The sequence below is a fragment of the Larus michahellis genome, chromosome 1 (assembly GCF_964199755.1).
Source record: "Larus michahellis chromosome 1, bLarMic1.1, whole genome shotgun sequence".
NCBI classification, from domain to species: domain Eukaryota; kingdom Metazoa; phylum Chordata; class Aves; order Charadriiformes; family Laridae; genus Larus; species Larus michahellis.
The window spans coordinates 194,956,813-194,976,282 of NC_133896.1; the positions used below are offsets into that span (position 1 = coordinate 194,956,813).

A 19,470-nucleotide genomic window follows, 5' to 3' on the forward strand; every position below is an offset into this window, starting at 1 on the left:
CTCAAGAAACAGTTTAGATTCCCAAATATTTCATTAGTGATGAAAGTTATGAATGTTCAAATGCAGAAAAAAACTGATGTGACTTATGATTTACAAGTAAATGAAATAGTTCTCACTTTTTTTATATTAACAAGTTAATATACTAGTTATGATGCGTAGCTAATTTCAGCTTCACCCTCATACAATAATGTAATTATATTAGTAAAACAAAGGAATTTTTAAGCATAGGATTTCTGACATCATTCAAGATCTCACTGACAATTTCAGAAAGCCAGAAAAAAAATGTCCTTCTGTATCAACAGAAAGCTACAATTCTTTGGGACAGCTGAAATGTATCTTTTGAAAGAACTGATTTTTCTCCAAAATTTAATTCTTTAAACATTTCAGTGTTTAAAAGGAAAAGGGAAAAATATAAAAATACATTTATTTTGACCAAGAATCAATGCATTTAGTTAAAATAATACAATTTTTTGCATTTTTGGAAAAGTTTTCCAACCAATATCCTCAAAATTAGGAGATGCCATTGAATCTTGCTCTTTAATACTTCCTCCTCAACAAAACAAAACCAAAAACCAAAAGTGAGATCTTGTTAAAGTTATATATAAACTCTGTAGTCTACTGACCACTCAGCTATTGGGCTCTACCTAGTATCCATACATAAAGTGCTTTGCGTTTTCCAGACCACATGGGCTACAGTGGTTTGAAGCTGACAATCAGTATATGGATACATCTGATGCCACCTGGTGACTGCAGTTGAGGCATGTATGTTTAATAGCTTTGATTTGTATTTGACTCCTTCTGTTACTCAGTTTGTGAGTGAGGTTTTTGTGGTATACATTAATACAAAAAAAAAAAAAAAAAGGTTATTCTGTCACTTTCATTATATTTTCTACACTTTTTTAGCTGTACCAGCTGCTAAAGCACGTGTAACAAGTTAAGGTGAATGAGCTGAGGAAACTTGTCCTCATACTTTTAAATTATCAGTTCTTCAGAGCCATATGTCCTGAATTATCTGCCAAGTCACTTGTTGCTTACCCCGATGGATAGTTGAATGCCAAATTGTGAGCGAAGAAAAGCTGTTCTTTAAAATTTAGTATCTGCAGAAAATGTTTTTATCTTTTTACATTTCATGCAGCATACACAGATGGGATGGGGGTTAGGTAGCATAAAAAAAATGAGTAAAATACCTTTATCTAAATCACAGCACACTCTCCTACTTGAGGAACTCAGGCATCGATCTCCAGCTGGGTGGCTGACCATCTAGATATGCATGTATATTCACGAAAGACTGAAGCAGAGGTGTAGCTGTCTTCTATGGATGCTACAAAGCACATAAGTGAAGCTGAAGTCTCAGTTATTAAACTTGAATCTGTGTAGCTTTGTATTAGCTGCCAGTCTAGATTTAGGGCATGGGAACCTGAGTGTAATGTTTACAGGCATTGCCTGGCTAGCGACAGCACATGGTAGTGCTTTTATGCCTCCCTGTTCACTATTAGATGTTGATCTTGTGATACTGTGGGTATTTTTATAGGTGGACACCCTAGGGACAGCTTTCTGCAGATGCCTGAAAAGAACACCATACTGATGCCAGGCTGGCATTTGCAAACATAGGGGAATTGCTGGAGGAGGGATAACTTTAGGACGGGAGGGAAGTGATCACAGTCCCTGGTTCATTCCTTCTGTGGTGTGGAAGTCAATGAATGTGAAAACACTGCTGGGCACAGAGGAAGGGTCATGGTAAGTAGGTGGAAGCTGGCAGACTCCAGCCCCTAACACTTTCCTCCAGTCAGTTTGGAACTGAGAAGTTAGTAGCCATCAAGGCAGTTTGGGAGGTGAATCTCCTATATAGCAGATTACTCAGTCTGGGAGTACTTCGGATGCACAGATCAAATGTCACCCTTATACCGTTCCCCAGAGGTGGTGGTGTCTTCAGTAAGACTTCTGTCCCTGTCTCCTGTCCACTGTCCAGACAGTTTCCTCTATTAACACAAAAATCTTTCTGCCCATAGTGCATAACTTTCTTGTACATCACCTCTGCATTTCCGGGGTGTTCTCGCGGGGTACAGGATACCTAAATTTTTCTCATCTCTTGTTTGGTCAACATTATCAGAACAGTCAATGCATAAGAGTCAGTGCATACTCTCTGATGCCCTGGCTTAGGAAACCTTTGTAAGAATTGCTTCAGTTAACTCCACCTCTGCAAGAATGCTGTGAAATGTGCATTTCATTTCCTGAAGGGGAGCCAGAAGGTCTTTGGGATCAGCTTGACTCCTCTCTGGTTTTCTGTGCTGTGCTGTCACACCATGTGCAGAGAAAAGAAGAAATTGTTGGCACAGGGCTGGAATTAGGAAGCTGGAAAGAGAACATACCCACCTCCTGTACCTTTCATAGCTTGTTCACTTCCCTGGGACAACCAGTAAGGTCACAACATGAACTACTTCATGAAAAATCCCTCTCTTCTACTTGTGGTGCTTAGGTATGTTACACATGTTGAATTTCTCCATCTCATACCTGCAGCCTCTGTTTCTGCTGCTCGCTGACCCCTGCAGACTCAGTCACGGTCCTTGTCAAAGTCAAACCAGGAAGCCAGCCTTCAGCTTCTTCAGTGTGGACTTCAGACATCGTTGGCCTCTAAAACCACAAGTCCATGGCACAGACACTTTTATATCATCAGTTTTCATGCATTTTCCTGGCAATGTCTGAAAGGCTTAAGAAAGGATAAGTTCAATGTGTTGTCTAAATATTGGGAAAAAAAAGTATTTGTTAGAACAGATAAAACCCAAATCAATGAAACTTAAAAGGTACAGATAGATGTTTCTAAAGGACTGAAAGAGATGCAGCACACTCCTTGGTGAAGAGCCTATTGCATATGGGTACTAGACACAGGGTAAAAAGAGCATGTGGTTAGGAAGTAGTAGAAGATACTGATACCTCAATTAGCATCTCAGCACCTTCCTGAATTTTTACTGCCTTTTCAAGGCTAGAAGTTAGTTAAGATGGGATTGGACTAGATAATCTTTAAAGGTCCCTTCCAACCCAAACCATTGTATGATGCTAAGATGGAGATGATCACAGTAAGGATTGTCAATGCCACCTGGTTACAGTGGAACTGGAAATGTCCACTCACCCCAAATTAAGATATATTCACTTTGCAGAATCCTCTTCCACCACTTCAGTTCTCCCCATAGTTCCCATGCTTTTACAAACCTGATAGGCTACCACTTGGGTTGCCCTCAGAGGTGTGGATTCAAGTTTCTCAATTCACTACCAGGTTCTGAGACTCCCTCAGGAACAGCATAAGGATAGTTACCGTATTCTCCTCAGACGGAGGGTGAGCAACCCTTCTTCGTCAATATTTTAGGGCCTTTTTAGTAGCCTCTCTGGTCATGGTAGGCTTTACAGCTGGGATATTCCTGAGCAGCTGGGTCAAAGGGATGGTATGTTTTAGCCTTTATGTCTGAGGGAAAGGACCAACATGAGAGACTGAAAGTTTGATGTAGGAGGTAAGGACAGCAAGTTGTGATTATATGCTTTTATGCTATAAGGAAAATGGCATCTGGAAGACATGGGTGAGGTCAGAAATGGTATGTAAGAGCATACATAGCATATGTAAGAGCAGCTCTGATACTTTACACACCAGATGTGAATCCAGGAATCTAACCCAGCCAAACAAATCCTAGTGCTGCTGTGTGCCCCATGCACAATGCTTGTCACGGAGATTTTATCCATGTGTGAACAAGAGGATCCAGGACATTTTGGAGTTCCCGGGTCCCAGGTTGTGTGGTGGCAGCATCTTCTCCCAGGTATGCATCAGTCCCATCACACCACATCTGGGTGTTGAAAGAACTAGCAGAAACCTACAGGGAGGTCTTACCAGCCTCCTGATCTGGATGACAGGCAGACCATCACCTCAGAGCTTGCTCTGGAATGTGCCACTCAGTGTTTTAGCAGCCACTGTGAACTCTTGGACAGGAAAAGTTATCCAGGTGGATCAGTAGGAAAGCTTGCTATCTTGGGACTTTTTGGGAGGTGGGGAGAAAAAGGACCTTATTTTGCTGTGACAAGCTAAAGTTATATTTTATAAATCTTCATTCATTTATCTGATTGATAATTATTTGTAATGGGGGAAGTCAGAAGAGAAGAGGAGGTGTTGACAACACAAGTTGTCTTTCACTTGAATCCACTGCATGGAGTCCTGATCAGAATAAACAATGGTTGGTCTTATGCCAAAACGTGTCTCAACATCTGATTTTTTTAGCAGTGTTGCCATATAATTTTGGAGAGAATGAAAGGATGTAGGAGAACAGCCAGGAGGAGGGACGTATCAAGGATGTTATACAGTATAGGTTGAGGCCACTGGGGCAGTCTGCTTCATGGATGTTCAGGTACTCACGTAAACTATCTGGGAAGGGACACAGACAGCAAGACTAGAGAGCTTTGTAGGCAAAGTGCCTTCAGTCTGGCAGCATTCCCAGACATAGATAAAAAGTCTAAAGGTGAAAAGTCATGAAACAGCATGAAAGCAGCAGAGAGCCTAAAGAGTCATTCTCCATTCCTGAGATGCTGGCAGCCAAGATCCTGCACTTCTGACAGAGCTCCTATCAGGTCTGACAGAGCTCCTGTCTCCTAGGAAATTCCCCATGTGTGGCCTCATCACCCTTTCATGTCTGTCAGTATCTTCTTACTTCTTGAAATTGCCCTTTGAGGAGTCACAGGTTTCTGAGACGAAGCCAGTGCTCTTCTCTGGAGTTGCACTCATAGCCCAACTTCAGTCACAGTCAGGCTCCTCTTAGCGTGTGCAGAACATTCAGTCAGCTTTGGTCCATTATTCTTCTTCCAGACCTTGTGGGATGATACCATCTTCCCAGCCCTGCACTGTCCCACAGTCCAACAGTGTTCATGGGGAAGTTGCTATGTCAGGGTTGTACCTCCTCCTGGTAACAGTGTGGGTCATCATAGAGAAGATCAGGGAATATATACATGTTTTGGGCCCAGCATGCCTGCAATGGACTTAAACTCCAAAGATGTTGGACCTCTTCTTCTAAGATGTTATTTCGAATTTTCACCTAGTTACTGAACTGGGACTTATGCTTGGGAAGCAGGGGCAGAAAGAAACAGATTTTATGAGCACTGCATGATGCCTTGTAGTTTTTCTTATCTTAAAACACTTGCTCCAGTAACTTTGGAAAATATCAGTCACAATCATTTATGTAACGCTCTTCGTCTGTTGAGATTAAAGCATCATTTTTGTTTTGAAAATGTCTCCCACAGAAGTTCATGAACTAAATGCCTTTTCTGAATGTTTTGATTAATGACAGTCTAGCTAGTAATGAGTATGGAGGAGGCAATGCAAAGCTATTTTGTCGGGCTTGAAGTACACAGCCTTGAAGTGCAATGTGAGGTCATGAAGTAGGTTCTTCCCACTCCTAGCTGCCTGAGTGGGTAGCTGAGTATTTTTTTCCCAGTGGCATCGATTAATTAGAATTTTCTGACAGGTTTTAGAATATTGATAGACAGAGATGAATGGGAGAGGCTGTGTAGGGGATATTTCAGTTTACTGATGAAATAGATATAGTAGCCTATCCATGTTCAGTGTTTCATATAATTGTTTGGGCACATGAAAACAACACGTAAGGGTGTACCATAAAGGTGAAGATGACTAATTGCATGTGAGATGGAGATATGGATTTACAAAAGTATTGTTCTTTGGTGTTTTATGTGGATGCTGGCTGTTTTCAAAAAAAGCTGCATGTAAGTGTCATTACATGTTGGCAATAAACCCATATTGTCTGTGTTTATATGCTTCAGAGGTAGGGTGGGTGGCTGCGTAGAAAAACCTGTGACAATTACGAAAAGAAAGACTCCAGAAGCTTCCAGAAGCATATTCCTTGCAGGTACTGTTATTGATGATGACTTACACCAGCTGCAAATCTAATCCTCCATTTTAGCCGTTTGCAGAAGTTATGAAAATACTGATGATGACAAGTGCAGATTTAGTTCAAAGACAGTTGGTGAACTGAACTTCTACCTAAACTTCAAGTGTTATAGATTCAGAAAGATTAAGTGCTTTTGCTGCATTTTCCACACTTCTTGTTTCCAGCACATGCAGGAAATGAAAGCACTTTTCTACCATGAGGAGATTTGCAATAAGCATTTGAAAATCTAAAATAAATGAACATCTTTAAAAAAATGTAAAATACTTCAAAATCTTTAGAAGGTTAATGCAAAAATGAGGTATGTGGAAAAGTCGGATTTCTCCTCAAGAAGTCACATTTTTAGTGCTGCTTTCTTTTCCCTTTTTATATTTGTTGAGCCCTACTTTACAGCACTAACCAAAGTTTACAATCAGAATAGGGACAGCATACAAATAAAAAAAGAAAATGTCCAAAAATCTATGCCTTTTACAATTAGTGGTCCTGTACGGCCATCTTCATAGGACTCCGTGCCTGGAATCGTTTTTGACAAACCTACCTGCTTTCACTTCCTGATAACTCAACAACTGCAAAGATAGTTTCAACTAAAGATTTTTAACAGCCTTTCAGGGCTTGAAAACAAGTTAAGAATCATCTCTGAGGCCAGTAATATACATCCATTAAGAAGACTGAAAGATTCAACAAATGGAATATTTTTTTAATTGAGGAAGTCTTGTCTTCTAAGGTCTGGAAATCCCCATAGCCAATTATCTTTACATTTGGTCATGCAATTTAATTTATGAAGTTAACAAATATGTAAACATTAAGGGCGCAATATAAACAATACAGTATCTTCTCTGCCTAGAGCAGCCTCTCAGGAGACAATTAATGGTTTTGCCCTTCATATAAAACAAACTGAGAAGATCTGTACCATATATAAATATATGGATACAAATATATATATGTAAGGGATGGGAGTCAGCTGCCAATTCAGTTGCCTGAAGCTGAATGCAAAATAGCAGTAGAGCCAGGGGTCTATGCAGAGATGTCTCCTGCATCAGGGCTGCTTGCCTGTCCTCCGCCTGTGCTGCAAAGGTGTGAGACCCTCCAGCAGGTCTTGTGTCATGTCTGTGTACATCTCTCTGATTCTCTAGTGTATCTTAAATGGTACTAGACACCTATGTCTAGGTACCTTAATCACTCCTTTAGTGCTCACATATAGGCAAGATATCTGAGCTCCCAATAAGGTCAGTGAAGAGTTAGATGGTCTGCTGGCCAAATACAGGTTTCTATTGTAAGCTAAGCAAAATAGTTCTCTGGGGTCTATTGACTATATCAACCAGGGGTCCAGCTCAGAGGCTCACATGTAGTGGCTAAGTGAAATGGGAGGCATCCTAGTTTATTATGAGACATGTGTGGGCCTGGCAGTTATGATGGAGAACCTGTGCAAGACCTGTGCCTGTGTGGAGTGGTGACTGGAGGTCACACAGGACACCTGGAGGTATCTGAAATAGCACTAGACACCTACATGGGGGCAATTGAGATGAGCCCTAGATTTGCACTGGGTATAACAGGAGCTTAAAAACTTAATTCACATATAGACCATATAATTAGATGTTTAAATCAGGAGATAAATCCCATCCTATAGGTTCGTCTACAACATATCCTTTCTCTGACAGTGTCCAATGCAGAAACCCAGGAAAGATTTTAGGACCAGGACCACTAGAGCACTATTGTTGAAACAAATTATTTCAAAGGCACAGCAGTTCCTGATGGACACGATCTTCCAGGCAGTCCAATGCTGCGAAGTGGTCCACTGAAAAATAGCTGTTTCAAGGAGCCATTCCGGAGTTCTTCGTTGTCTGTGAGCCACTGTGCTGAAATGCAGTTACCTGGAACTTGTCTGTGGAGATACCTTTTAAATTAGTTGTATGTAAGGAAGAGCAGAATTCAAAGGACTTTTTCAAAATGAACATTAGTCTTTGAGAGCCAAACATGCAATCATACCTAATAATCTTTAAAATTAATGGCTTTCCAAATCTTTAGCCATGGGAAAGCCCTATGAAAATTTAAAAAGCAGAAACATACCACTGTTGAGAAACTCGCTCATGTATGGTCCTCAACACTTCACCAACAATTTTGCTCTTGTCATAGGGTGTCCCTTGTAAAATTGTTCTGTGAGCAGTGAAATTTATGAAATCTGATTTCTACACAACTATATGCATCATGATTTGATTTCCTCTGGTTTTAATGTTAGGAATGTTCATCAAAGCTTCTTAAGAGGCTGATGCACTCATAATACCCTCTTTTTGTATGAGTTTTCTGGTATCTAGTAGTATTTTTGAGCTCACGCTGCAGAATTTTTTTCAGATCTCAATCCTGCATCTCCTCTAGGAGACTTGCAGGAATGCAGTATCTCTAATATTCCTTCCTGTTAACATCCAGCTGGAACAGCTCAACAAATTGAAAAGTCACAATGGGGTGACTGACAGAGTCCATTAATGTGATTACAGAGGCTTACTTTTCTTAGAAGACTACCAGTTTAGCCTGTCAATTTACCAACTGGTTTCTGGATGGAGGATACACATGTCACATATTGTACTAACAGAGTGTTTTAATTGTCTTTTATGCCAGTGCCAGGATCCATATCTTCCACATCTTCACCCCAGGCTGGCAGGAGGCAAAATTATTTCCCTTTTCAATTCAGCTACTAAAATGTTACTGAGGATTGGTAATAAAATATTATCTAAATTTATAGATAAATGTCACAATGTTTGAGGCTTTCTGGCAGAAAAAAAAGGAAACCTGAAATACCCACCCTCAAAGCTTTACATTTCATATTGTGTACTGCCCAGACACAGATAGATATTTGCAGAGAATGCAAAAAAGTCTGCCACCATTTTATTTGCTACCAGCTAGCTTTGTGACATCAACTCTAAGTAAAAACAAGCTGGCTGACAAGATGAAATTTCTCTTCCCTGCTCATTTAAACCTCTGCTTATTAAGTCTCTGTTAATTACCGTGCACTAAATTGAGCAAAAATATCCTTACATAAGCTCAAAGAAATAACTTTCCGTATCCTAAAACGCATAAGGAATAATCCTTTACCCATTCATTACTAGGATGCACCATGTGTATAAGATGGGTACAGGTCAAGAACTGTAATCAAGTAGTAAGCTCAAGAGGAATACAACGCTAAAATCAGACTAACCTGAAACAAGAACAACTCACAGTATTAAAGGATTTGAACCAATCCATTCTCCGTGGCACCAGTTTCAAAGGCTACTTTATAGCAATCTACTCTAAACTACCTCCAATTAACTATTCTGCTCCTCCCAGTCTTTCACTGCACAGGATAGGTTGCAATAATGCACACCTCTCCCATTTCTCCACTGATCTCTTTGCAATGGGAATTCAAAAGGAATTCTTGATTTCTGGCAATCTTCTGTTCTTTACCACTACATATTCCCAAAACCTCATAAGCAGTAGGATTGTTCTGTTGATTCTTATATGTATGGAGGAGGATCATAAAGTGTCTATTATTATGGAATTGAACATAGCTGAGAATATCATTAAGCTTTAATAATATTCGTCAATCCTTTGCTGCTCAAAGGAAGTTCCATTCTCCGCTACTAGCATAGTTGCATGAACCTTGGTCTCCTCTGTCTTCTTCAGAAATGAGTCCTTTTTTTCATCTGTGAAAGTTGGAAAACTTATAGTATGGTTCAAAAACTAGAGCTGCTGCTAAATAACAAACCACCGAATCACATACCAGGAATAACATACTTATGAAACAGCTTACTATGACATTTATCTGCATCCTCTGCAGATTTATGGGGTTTCTATGTCCCTGCCATACTCTTTTATATTCCTTTCTCATAATGTTTTGAAAATATATAAAGCATTTTTCTTTAATTGTTTTGCAAATTTGCCCGATTCCCACTTTGTTCTTTGAGTGTATAACCCTTTTAATTTTCTCAGAAACGAAATTTACTTCTCAGCCGTGAAGATATCTCAAATTACTTTGCAATGCTAAATAATTGCAACCAGCTGTAAAGAAGTTTAGCTAATTCCCGCCCTTCCCTCTGAGGTGCTCGTATCTCCTAAGCAGTTTGCTGATACCTAGAGAGGCCACCAGTCTGTTATTGTTCTTTCTGCAAAAACTCCTTTTCACAAGCCGTCTTTCTCATTCCTTAGCCAGTGGGACGCCTTTTCTTGTTTCTAGATCCGTGAAACTCGGGGAAAAACAAAAGATCTAGCTCAGATTCTAAGAACTCTTTTTTCCAACATTTCTCTCAAGACCTCACTGGACAAGCAAGCCCATTTCCTCCTGCCTCCCCAGCTAACTATTGAAGCCATTTTGGGAGAAGGCAAAAAACAGGGAAAAGCAAGAGCTTTTACAGATTTGTCGAATCAGACCAGGGACATGGGTTCTCAGGAAATGGAACATCAGACATAAACTTCACTAAAATGATTCTGCCTTTGTGAACCATTCTGTGTTTGAGAAAAGTATCTATGCATCCATTTAAAAGCGTTCACTTGGAAAGGACCCCACTAGGTCTACTTTGAATATTCAGGAAGTTTCAGTATTGGCTTTGCTCATCACATAAACTTTGAGAGAGGCATATATGAGCTTTATTATCATATGAAAGAAATAATTTGAGTTCTTCTTTAATCATTTCCATAATAAGATATTTTTTCTTTCTTAGCTCTCATATGTTTCCAGACCATTTTCATTTTCTTCTTTCACTGTCCCTGAGTGAAAACAGCACTGTTTGCTTGTAATTTTTCATTATAAGCACTCAAGCAATACCCAGAACTCTTACTTGAAAAACTCTCCTCTACCTAGTTTCAAAAAGATATGTGGTGAGAGAGCAGGTATGAGTTTTGGAGCTGGAAACAAATTCAGAATATCCTCATAGTCTTTTATTGTCTACTTTTAAGTAATTTCCCACCCTTGTTTAAGTTATTGACATTGACTGAAGGAAGGGCTTATCCATCGGCTAATAATGCTCACAGGAAAACATTAATTGAAAATGACCACTTTTGTGTACAGGCTGTATTTCTGATCAACTCCCAGAGATACAAGGAGGAGGGGAAAAAAAAAAAAAAAGAGAATTAAAGTGCTGAAGCCTTTTGTCATCGGTCACATGCAACAAATGCATGTCCCAAATCTATCAAATCAACTATCTTTTCCTCTGTCTGGAAACTGTCATCAATTCATTTTACAGCATTTCCTTTCCATTCTCTATTCTCCTTTTTCAAATAAAAGAAATCTATACCTTTTCACGCCAGAGAGGATCCTGAAGGAAATAAGCACATATTCTGCTTGTAAGCACCTAGAAGAAAATATAGCCATGAATAGCAGCCTACCAGGATTTGTCAAGAACAAATCTTGTCATAACAATATAATTTTCATTCATCACCAGATAGCAAGCTCTCTGTGTTGGGGAAAAGCAGTACATATCATATAGCCTGAGTTTGGTAAGATTTCATAAACTGTCACTCAAAATACAGTCTAAGAAAACCACACTCGGAGTAGTTGCCAACAGTACTCAGTGAAATAGGAGGAATCATTCAAACAGAGGGATGAGATGAGCAGTTCTGCAGGGGTCTATCCCAATCAGCATATTCATTCGCGACATTTAAGATGAAATAGAGGGCATGTTAAACCTGTAGACAGCACAAAGCTGGGGGGATCACAAGGCTCTTGCAGGACGCAATTAGAATTCAGGATTGTTTTGTCAAACAAGAGAAATTATTTCCGTAAAAAATAAAACATTTCAGTAAGAAAAAGTGTAAGGTTCTAAGTAGAGCAGAAATAATCAGCGAAGTATATATTGGAATTGAAAATGATTAAGATAGCAGTTCTGCAGGGGGAGTTAAAACAAGACTAACAGAACAAGACTGGACAATATCATATTACTGTGCAAAAGTAAATGTATTTGGTCACATCAGAATGAGCACAAATTATAAGATATACATGAATTTGTCCTCTGTGATACTCAGAAGTGGTAAGGAATGTGCAGAAAGAAATAAGAAGGTTCAGAAAATTAGAAAATATTCCCCATAAGGACAGTCTGAAGGAATGAGTGTTTAAAAGAGAAAACTGAAACAGTAGTAAAAAAATAATGTGTTCTCTGCGTCCACATTTTCTAGAACTAGACATTATGGGCTTAAACTGCACCAAGGTAAAACAAATTTAAGTATCAGAAACATTGTCTGGAAGTGGTGTGACATATCCACCCACAACTGTGGGGCTTTAAGAACACATTGGTTAAATATCTGCGGGGATTGATCTAGGTGTAGTTACCATACTTCGGGTTCAAGGCGGGAAACAAAACCTTCTGACAAGTTCCTTCCTGGTGCCCTGTGCTTCTATTGCTGAATTCTTTCACACTGTTTGGCTCGAATGTTCTGCAGATGTGTTAAGTATATAGTGTTATTTGTATCACGCGGTTATGCAAGTCATCCTCATTGTTTAGAAAAGTGATGTTGGTTTCAGTGAATTACTTAATGCTATTGTAATTCTTTTTCTTAATATGTAACATTAATGCCTTTTGTGCAGTGTGGCTGGCAGAGAGACTGGAAGTCATCAGTCCATGCTGTGACTATTGTGACACACAAATTGATTCAGCTGTAATAGGATGAGCATGAAAAAGCATTAAAGAACCATAGGCTCACATCTTAGGGTAGGTTAAGTGTAACTGACAAAAAAAAAAAAGGTAAAAACTCTGATATTTTGAGAACTCGGCTTGTACTTGGAAAAAATAGAATGAAAACAACTCAAACTTACAAATTTAACTTTGCAAAATTCCCATATACACAGAAAGGCAAGCACTGAAGCCTCCTTGAAAGTAACAGCAATTTTATATTAGCTGCGGCCAACATCCCTGTTCCTGGTCGTGTCCCAGCAAAGCTGAAAGTAAATTTTCAGCAAAACAAAGAAACGTGGTATTAAATAAAATACTATTCTAACTGGAGGGAAGTTATCCTTTGCTAACAATAATGCGTATTAGCAGCAAGTAAGGACATTGCTTACTGTCAGGACATCCCTGACCCTTGGAAATATTTATGACACACGTGGTGTACGCTGAGAAGGGCTTCTTGCAAGGAGGCAAAAATGGCAGCTCCCTGCCCTGCCAATAGGAGATGGACAAAAAACAGACTCCTAAGGGTAACACACTCAGCATTAACTGTTCATACCTTCTTCTCACAAACCCCAGAAAACTGGCCGGAACGACGAATCCAGTACTTTTGAAAAACAGCCATCTTGTATCCCAGCAGTGTAGGTTAGGAGGCGTGAGCTGCAGTGGGCTGTGGGTTAGTATTAGCATGAGGTAGCACGGCCATCACATTTTGAGCTGGTTCAGCATACGGCTTGTGTCTGCTGAATAAATTTTGTTGATCTGTATGCTAAGGGGAGTGTTTACCTTACCCATCTTTAGCTATCTAAAATTAGATACCTGTTCTCAGTTGCTTGTCAAAGCTTCTCTCTGTTATACACCTTTCTTGGCTGCATTGAAATATAATAATTTTGTAAGAAAATATTAGGGACTTTTTATAAAATTAATAGAATTGTCATAATAAAATAGTATAATCACAATAATTTAATCCGAAAAAAAATGCTGGGGGATTAGTCCTTCTTATTGTTAAATTATAGGCAAATTGTGGAATAAAGTAAGGTTTCCAAATAAATAAAAAAATAATCCTGAATCTTTTGTTTAAAAATGTTCACGCAAAAATATCTGATTATTTAATTATTATTTTTGCTATATCTTCCTGGCATTAATTCATAACTGGAATTACACCTTGGGTTGCTAAAACCTTTGCTCAAAAAGGTGTACCCAACTGGGAAAAGAAGCAGAAAGAGTTGATCTTCCTAGGAAACCTAGAGTTAGTGGCAGAAGTGTTAACAAAACCCACGTCTTGAGGTCCAGTTGTCCAGCTGTTATTGCCTTAAGTCAGATTTATTTTCTTCCCCTCAAGGAATCCTCCACTTTTTCCATTCATAACATAATTTGGAATCTGACAAAAGATGCTTCCATCTCAAAGCTGCAGCCCAAAGAAACCTTCCCACCACAAAGTCTCAGCTTGTGGTTAGGATTTCATTTTGGCTAGTCAGTCCTTTCATTTTGCTGTGAACCACATCCTATCATTTAGCACAAGAGGGAGGTTTTATGGCCTTATTTTTCTAGCAAATAGCATTTTAATTGGAGGTCTTAATATAGTTTATGTAAGAAACATCCATACAACTTCCATGTGACGTATAACATCCATGCAACTTCCATCCACTTGCCTGCCTGACGCGCTCAACGGCCAAAAAACAAGCCAGCGAGCACCCTGTGATGGAGAAAAGGACTTTTGGCCAAATCTGGGTTGACCGTTGTAGACCTGCAGTTTTTGCAGTCCTGTGAGGATAGTTTCAGCACATCGTTCAGGATAGACTGTATACAGACCCCTTCAGTGGTGTGATAACTGAATTCAAGTTATCCGGAAGTTATATCTTGAAGTTATTCAAGCTATATGGTAGTTTATCAGTGACAGTGCGTGTGAAAGGAGTTGGGGTAGAAGGATTTTTTGAATTCTTCCTGGTGGAACAACTTCCGTCATCATAATCAGGATGTATTTCAGCTGATATAATAATATGAAACCAAAGAACTCAACAAATTTGAAAATGTAAATCAGAAAACTGTATATGCATAGTCCTGGATTGTGGGCTGTGGGCTGTCCTGAAATGTAGAGTTCAGCATTTTCAAGATGTTTTGCTGGTGACAGCTATAGAACAATAGTGCTGAAGCAACTGATGAGCTTGATGATACACCTTTGTAACATTAATTTCCTTATATAATATGGCTCAGCATGAGATGACATATGTATTAATCTTGTTATCTGACATATATCCTTTTTTTCTTTGCTTTAAGTTTTTCCTCCAATCATGCTGTCATGATTGACATGACGCAGAAATTTATTCACCTCACTACTTGCAGCCATTGCAGAATTTGCTCTCCTTTACAAGCAAAAGGCAAAATAATTGTAAATAAATAAACAGAGACTAGAACAGGCAAGCTATCCATTTGTCCAAGGAAATAGCTTGGTTTACCTGGATTCTGAGCTCTTGTACTTAAAAAGTACTTAAAAACAGGCATTGCAGTTTTTAGTCTTTCTGTTAAAATATTGAGAGCCATTATGAGAAATCTAGATGGAGAAATGGATGCACCTGGGGTTTCCATTCCTCCTTTTCCAAACTGACTGTAATCTTTTTCTTATTTCCTGGATATCTGAGAGATCATCCACAATCAGTCTCTCTACCTTGATGTCATAAGGACAGAAAATGTCTCAGACCTGACTGGCATAAATTTAGCCAAGATTTCTCTTTCTGTCATAGAAAAGGGGCTTCTCTTCATGCAGACCATACAGAGAACTTAAACACATATTGAAGAGGGCTGTTCCACTTGGTATCTAAAAATGTTTTTAGATATCTAAGTCAGACTGACTCATTCCACTTTACTGTAAGTGCAGGGAAAAGGAATGCGACAAAAAAGCTCATGTCCTTGGGCACTGAAGTGTACAGACTTTGAGCTGTTCTCTTCTCTTCTATTTTGTTTTCGTTTTGTCTACTCATCCCCATACAGATATGCGTGCAAGTATACACAATCACCAGACTGCCTTGCTCAGCCCTATAAATAGTGTTGAAGTAGAAAAATTTCAACACAAGTAAGAAGGCAAAAATCATTTGACCTTTATAAGTTTAAGCAGCCTTACACTTGACATATTAGCTCCAAAGCGTGTAGTATGTTTACACCACTGCTGAGCCTTGGGAAGTCACGGTCACAGTCAGTGACTGTAAGACCTAGTAGCTTCCCATCCTCTGAGGATTTAAGGAAGATTCATGTGTTTTCTGTGAGTGTTCTGTGAAAGATGCAGATTATGTGGCTGATATCAGTGTGTGCTGGTTATTTGTTTTGGCTTCTTTAGAGAGAATTATTTCTCAGTAGTTTGAAAGTAAAATTCATCATAAATCTGGTGACTTTAGAGCAAGTACTCTGGGTCAACAGTTAAATACTGAAAGATTCTGAGTGCCATGAGAGCACTCAGAACTTCAGAAGATAAGTACTTCATTATGCTGCAGATGAGGGAATGATTTGACCTTGCTGCATTAGCATTCTGTATATTTTTGATTTAAATGAGTAGGAAATCTTAAAATAGGAAGAAAGGGTCAGGGGTTAAATTCATGATGTAATTAAGGTTGCAGTCTTAGGGTTTGCCCTTTAAGTTTAAATGTTTCTGTAAGTTGAGGCTGAAATGATTTAATACCCGGTTCTATATTTGGGTAAATTCTGATGGTATGAATTCCAAAATGTGTGCATTAGCCTTGTAGCTGACTTACCTTAAGATGAAAGGTTTTGATATGCTTTGAGAAAAACAAGCAGCTTTTGAGTTAATGGACCCCTCATGCAAGTCAATCATTCTAATGCCATGTTGTTTGAAGCTTGTGTCTCTGTTAATTTTTCAGAGAAGATTGTGGTTAATGACATGTTAAGATAGCCTTCAGTTGTGGCAGGGCTTGAAGCAAATATTAGGTTAGTACTGTCAGAAAGTACAAAGATAATGACATGCTAAGTGACAGAGGAATAGTCTGAGCAGTCGGTGAGTTTGAAGTTGCAGCTTTGTATTCTTGAGGTTTCTGCCCTTCCAGCTCTCACCTCTACTCCCTGGTACCGTGACCGGGGGGCTAAGGGAGAGTCTCACTAGTTGTGGCAGGCACTGTCAGAGCACAGCACATCATAGAATCATAGAATCATAGAATTGTTGAGGTTGGAAGGGACCTTTAAGATCATCGAGTCCAACCTTTAGCCTACCCTGACAAGAGCCACTTCTAAACCATGTCCCTCAGTGCCCCATCTACCCTTTTTTTAAACACCTCCAGGGATGGTGAATCCACCACCTCCCTGGGCAGCCTATTCCAATGTTTAATAACCCTTTCAGTGAAAAAATGTCTCCTAATATCTAATCTAAACCTCCCCTGACGTAACTTGAACCCGTTTCCCCTCGTCCTATCACTTGTCACCAGGGAGAAGAGGTCAGCCCCCATCTCTCTACAACCTCCTTTCAGGTAGTTGTAGAGGGTGATAAGATCTCCCCTCAGCCTCCTCTTCTCCAGGCTAAACAACCCCAGCTCCCTCAGTCGTTCTTCATAAGGTTTGTCCTCCAGGCCCCTCACCAGCTTTGTAGCCCTTCTCTGGACACGCTCCAACACCTCAATGTCCCTCTTGTAGCGAGGGGCCCAAAACTGAACACAGTACTCGAGGTGGGGCCTCACCAGTGCCGAGTACAGGGGGATGATCACTTCCCTAGTCCGGCTCACCACGCTATTCCTGATACAGGCTAGGATGCTGTTGGCCTTCTTGGCCACCTGGGCACACTGCTGGCTCATATTCAGCCGGCTGTCAACCAACACTCCCAAGTCCTTTTCTGTCGAGCTGCTTTCAAGCCACTCTGCCCCAATCCTGTAGCGCTGCATGGGGTTGTTGTGACCCAAGTGCAGGACCCGGCACTTGGCCTTGTTGAACCTCATACCATTGGTCTCAGCCCATCGGTCCAGCCTGTCCAGATCCTTCTGCAGAGCCAACCTACCCTCAAGCAGATCAACACGCCCGCCCAGTTTAGTGTCATCTGCGAACTTACTGAGGGCGCATTCAATCCCTTCATCCAGATCATTGATAAAGATATTAAAGAGAACCGGAACATCCCTCCCTGTAAAGCTTTTTCAGACCTATGACAGCCCAAAAGCTCACTTCTACTAATGCGAAGTTTGAGCCTTTACTGCCATTTTCATCTCTTTCTAGCCTCAAAAGCATTGACCACAGTTGCAATGTAGAGAGCAGGAAAAGTGTGTGTGTGCATGCATGTGCCCTCTTTTTTTTTTTCTATATAATATGTAGGTAAAAGAGAAGATAAATCTAAGACTACAATAACCAGTGATGTTTGGGGTTGGAAACAGGTCTCCTTTTCCCCACGGACATCACAGACAGGTGGGAAAACATGTATGTTCACACTGGGCAGGAATAATGAAACGATCTGGGCACGTGGGCATCCCAGGAGGGTTCTGCACAGTGTTCAGCCTGGAGGTGACAGATGACCAGAGGTACCCTGGGGGCTTCCAGCATTGGGAGAGACCTGACAGAGCAGTGTGCACATAGCCAGAGAGTCCTCTGAGAACATATATGCCCAGGTTGTGTTTCTCGTCCTGACCACAGCTGAGACTGCGCACAGTGCACAGACCTCCTGCTTGTTCTTCCACCTTAGTGTCCACCCCAGCCATACCTACCTTCGGTATATTCTCAGTTGCGTTCCTTACCTCCCGAGTCATTTTAAACCCCTCTGTTTCTGTATGCCTGCACACACTACACGAAGGCATTACTTTCTGTCTGTACCTCAGAATAAAGAAGAGGAAAACAGAAGAGAACTTTCTCAGGAGCTGCTCAGCTCACAACCCCTGGTTGCAAGCATCTCCCATAGGCCCGTGGGGAGGACTGTGAGGACGACCGCTCCCTCTGCGTGGGGTGGCGAGAGTGGGTGGGCTCCCTCAGGCATCCCACAGCCCTGCTCTAAAACGGACTCCGTGCCAGCCTTACCCAGTGCCAAGCCAAGCGTGCCTGTTTGAGTGCGTGGGAAGGGAGAAAAGGGATTTCCGCCAGTTGACTCCACATACCTTCTCAGAATCCGGCACGGCTTCTTGAGGTCAGAAATACGCTACGGCCAGGCAGGGATTGTTTCCCTAGGGACGCGTGATTACAATCCTAAATGCTGGATCTCCAGTCTTGACTTTCCACCCCATATTACATGAATAAGTGGCCACCTCCCAAAGTAATTCTCTCATTCAGCTAATTAATGCTTCAGGCCCCTGTTGTACAGCCCACACACATAGCAGCTCTTATATGTGGACACAGTCCCGTTGAACAAACATGAGTTGTTTTACACACAAAACAGATGAAAAATGTACAAAATACACAGTGTCTTCATTAGAAAGAGGGAGTAAAAAATCTATGATCAGTGGATTTTATATATGGATTTAGATCCACAGACTACGATTTCTTTTCAGCTTAATTTCATTCTAGTTTTCTTTTCCACTGATTCTGTGCATTTAATTTTTTGCTCCACTTCTTTCCCTCCCAAGGCTCTAAACATAGCTTATTTCAGCTCATTTTTACACTGTTCTCACATGCTTTACCTGTCTTCTATTAACTTCTCTTCTTAGCTATCTACGTTTTTTCCGCCTGGCAACGAGGTCATTCTGCTTTCATAAGACTTCTGTCAAACATCTTTTCCTCCCTCCAGTGGCCATCTATTTGTCCAGCCTTCAGATAATTTTTAGTCAAACGCTTTCCCTTTGTCTTCCTCCTAAAGGAGCATCCCTCAAAACACCTCACTGATGTGGATTGAGTTTGTACTTGGTTATTGAGCTATGGCCAAAGGCAGTCCATAAGTGATGCTGCCAAAGCAATTTTTTTTGACTGACATTGGTTAATTGCACTTATTTGGCTCCATTGTCCTA

General features: G+C 40.4%; 1 protein-coding gene across 1 annotated transcript in view; it reads left to right on the top strand.

Annotated features, from left to right (window-relative positions):
* TRPC4 (transient receptor potential cation channel subfamily C member 4) overlaps positions 1 to 19,470 on the top strand; it is a 161,957-nt gene that overhangs the window by 64,324 nt on the left and 78,163 nt on the right. The gene's annotated exons all lie outside the window — the stretch shown is intronic.